This window comes from Bison bison, unplaced genomic scaffold, assembly GCF_000754665.1.
Source record: "Bison bison bison isolate TAMUID 2011002044 unplaced genomic scaffold, Bison_UMD1.0 scf7180017864177, whole genome shotgun sequence".
NCBI lineage: Eukaryota > Metazoa > Chordata > Mammalia > Artiodactyla > Bovidae > Bison > Bison bison.
This window is the reverse complement of record NW_011494749.1, coordinates 1,539,612-1,543,426: the sequence shown is the minus strand read 5'-3', so window position 1 is coordinate 1,543,426 and position 3,815 is coordinate 1,539,612. Positions and strand designations below refer to the sequence as shown.

The window sequence follows — 3,815 nt, the reverse complement described above, 5'->3', positions numbered from 1 at the left end:
GTTTCCAGGCAAGGTAGCTTGTCCCTGCTGAGTTTGTAACTCATGGTCTGGTCTTGCTTGTCTGGCCAGAGCCCCTGTGGTGCCCCTGGCTGCCTCCCACAGGGCCTCCCACTGACCCAGTGGTGCCCCCTCCCTTCCTGTGGCATCTCATTGTTGAGTGGCCGTGACCCTGAGTGACCTGCAGGCTCACAGCTTGGTAGCTAGGCCTGTGGGAACTGAGGCTGGCCTGTGAAGCTGGCTTCCCAGGCTCCTTTGCCTTACCCGGAGCCTTGGTGTTGGAGACAGAGGCAGGTAGGTTCAGAGCAGCCTGGGAGACAGGCAGGGTCATCACCAGGGCCCCTCTATTGAGCAAAGCAGATGGGACTTCCTCCTCTTGCCCGGGCATCCCTTACATAAAATGCGGTGATCACACCCAAGAAGAGAAACAAAGGCATCCAGAAAATATGCTCTCAAGAGCGTAGCATGGCTTAGAAGACTTTTGACTTACCACATAATCATATTTTGCAGGTCAGAGGCCAAACATTACAGCATTTTTCTTTCGTGCTTTCTGTCTCCATGTTCATCTCTCCTCAGGCAGAGAGGATGCCTCGGGCCAAGGAAGATGAAGGTCATGTATTTATAAAGGCGAGAAAGAAAAACACATTCATAGATTTTCAAATATCCTTTTGTGCTTGAAATGTTACAAAGATTGGATAATGGACCCAAAGGAAACGTAACAGGTAAAATGTGAAGGCTTTCTCCACGGGGATAATTCACTATCTTGCTCGTGTTAGACTCTGTCCTTTTAGGGAGGATGCACAGTGAGTCAGAAGTAGATGCCACTCAGCAAAAAAAAGAAAAAAAAAAACAAAAACAGCACACAGTGTGAAAAGATGGCTCAGCCCAGCGGGAATCCTTTCTGAGCTCCCTGGGGCCAAGGCAAGACCAAGGCAGGCGTAGGATGAAAGGAAGGCTGTGATTGGTGGGCCTCTCTCCAGACTCCTCCTTCACCCTCTCCTATTAGAGGAAAGAAAATAGAATTCAAGCTAACTAGGAGCCTGGGATAGGGGGTGAGTGGTGGGTGTGATTTTCTGCCCCCAACTCAAATGCTGTGGGCAGGCAGGCGCTGGTGGGAGTCTTCATCCCTCACCAGCTCACTCAGGAGGAGGTCTCACCAGTCAAGGCTAACAAGCCACACTTGTAGGTATTTACCAACATGTGTCTGCAAAAGTGCTCGGCTATGCACATTCACGTGTGTTTCCACGTGAATACCTGTAGAACTCTCGGGGGTAATGCCTGACACAATAAGCACAAAATGAACACCAACCATTATTATCACTGGACTTGCAGAAAGGTCTCGTTCGTAAGGAAATACAAAGAGACACATTCACCTAGATGTGTATATTCTCATACCCAAAGACATACAGACACCCTTAAGCCTTTTTGTAGAAGTACTTGAACCTGTATCTGTAGACGTGATATACAGTTATGCATGGCAGTTATAGATGACTAGAAAGTTCCTACACTCCAGGCATTGTTCTAATGCTATACAAGAGGATGACAACAATGAAGTAGGTATTGTTACTAATCCCAATTAACAGATGGGTGAATTGAGTCACATAGAGGTCACAGCTCAAGGTCACAAAGCTAATATTAATAATTGGTAAACTTGGGATTTGAGCCCAGGCAGTCTGACCTCAGAGCCTACACAGGTAACCACGGGCTATTGTGTTGTTTTTCTCACAGACACCCAGGGCCCATCACAGGCTTTCCTGCAGATGTGAAGATAACTCCTACACACAGGCAGATGTACTTCCACAAGACACGTCACACGGCGTGGAATCCCCACCACGTGCGTGCCGAACCTTGCAGAACGGCCTAGTTTCCTGAGTAACTGACTTAACATGATAGCGTTTGTTCCCAAGGACTGGACTTTCATATGGCTCTGATCTTGGTACCTGCTTAGTGAATGTCGGGTTCACAAGTCCTGCTATGTGTGTGTGTGGGGGGGGGGGGGGGGGGGTGGCCGTTAACATGGTTTTGGGGAGGAGGCCAGACTTGCCTTTATCTCCAGAAGCTAAATCAAGTTTTAGCCTTGCCTGAGATCTCAGGACCCGTGGCCTCTCCCCATCCCCTTGTCCTTTGTGAGTGCAGGATACTGGCCCTGGGTGATGGTCTCAATTTCTCTGCATTTGCCCAAGCCTGGCTCTTGTTCCTCTATTGGCAAATGTTGACATAGGCACTTCCTGTGAGCCAGGCTCTGTTCTTAGCACTTTACCCACTACTCATTTAATCCTCCAACAACTATCATCATCTTCATCTTCTTTTTCATCATCATCATCATCTCCATTTTTATACATTAGGAGACTGGTACAAAAGGATTAAGCAGTTTGCTGGAGGCCTCCAGGTTAGAAAGGGACAGAATGAGGACCCAAACCCAGGCATTGCCCCCTCCACACCAGAGCTGTGAGTCTGGATCTCCAGTGGAAGGATCAGCCTTCATCCCTAGCTGCTCCCCTAGACAGTTCTGAGAGTCTCATCCCCATCGGGGCCTCTGTCTCCATGTGACTTCTCCTGTAGGGTGGCTGGACTTCCCAGATGGCAGCTCAGGACTCCTAGAAGGGAATATTTCAAAAAAGAGGAAGAGGAAACTGCCAGTCCCCTTAAGGACTATATCCAAAACTTATGCAATGTGTATCCAGTGCATTCCACATGTTAGCATGAGTCACAGGTCACAGGTCAGATTCAGTGTGGGAGGACCATACCAGAGGCCTTCTTTGGAGACTGGCCACCTCAGTGCTGCAACTGAGTGATGTAACAAAACCCCTAAAGCCTGTGGTTAACTTTGAGACCATCAGAGAGCAGAAGCTGAAGAGTGCTGAGGAGTTCCTAAAAGCTTGGAACAGTAAAGAAATTGTTATTGGAGATTGCAGAAGAGGGGACCTAAGATAGTCTGTTGGGCTTCCCTGATAGCTCAGTTGGTAAAGAATCCACCTGCAATGCAGGAGACCCCAGTTTGATTCCTGGGTCAGGAAGATCCACTGGAGAAGGGATAGGCTACCCACTCCAGTATTCTTGGGCTTCTCTTGTGGCTCAGCTGGTAAAGAATCCACCTGCTATGTGGGAGACCTGGGTTTGACCCCTGGGTTGGGAAGATCCCCTGGAGAAGGGAAAGGCTACATACTCCAGTATTCTGGCCTGGAGAATTCTGTGGACTGTATAGTCCATGGGGTTGCAAAGAGTCAGACACAACTGAGCGACTTTCAAGATAGTCACTCAGAAGGCTTACATGAGAATGGGGGAAAAAAGAAAGGGTACCTAAGAAGCAATTTCCAGGCAGAAGATTGAAAGCGCAGAAGGTTGAAAGCGCAGAAGGTTGAAAGTGCCCATTGGCTTCTTCTAGCTGACTCTGAAAACGGGAAAAGGTAGGGATGAACCCAGGGAGCTTTGGAGCAGAATAGAGGAAGTCTAAGGAGCCAGGTCTATCGTTCCAGCCAGCAAAAGGCTAGAACAGCAAGAAGCAGTCTCAGAGCAGAGAGAATGTACAGTACAGAGAACTGTAAAATGTGATCTCAGGCAGTCACAGTTACGGCTGTAAAACCCTTTAGAAATATGGAAGGGCGTGCCTTTAGACCCTTTGGGTAGACAAAAGGACCTCTAAGAATGCCAAGGATCTACCTCTTAGGTCTTCTGTGTTGAAGAACAGCACTAAAAATCCCACAGCAACCTCACAGGTGGCTTAAGATAGGAAGGGATCTTTTTTGGAGATTATTGGGGTGGGCCTTTTGTCTAAAGGGGGCTTCCCTGGTGGCTCAATGGTAAAGAATCTGCCTGCA

At 48.4% G+C, this 3,815-nt stretch overlaps 1 long non-coding RNA gene across 1 annotated transcript in view; it reads left to right on the top strand.

Annotated features, from left to right (window-relative positions):
• Positions 1-1,906, top strand: part of LOC104990304 — a 6,459-nt gene extending 4,553 nt beyond the window's left edge. Inside the window, exons 2-3 of the long non-coding RNA XR_825500.1 lie at positions 574-719; positions 1,726-1,906. This is a non-coding gene — a long non-coding RNA (uncharacterized LOC104990304). The remainder of the gene's footprint in view (positions 1-573; positions 720-1,725) is intronic.
• The last annotated feature ends 1,909 nt before the right edge of the window (positions 1,907-3,815 follow it).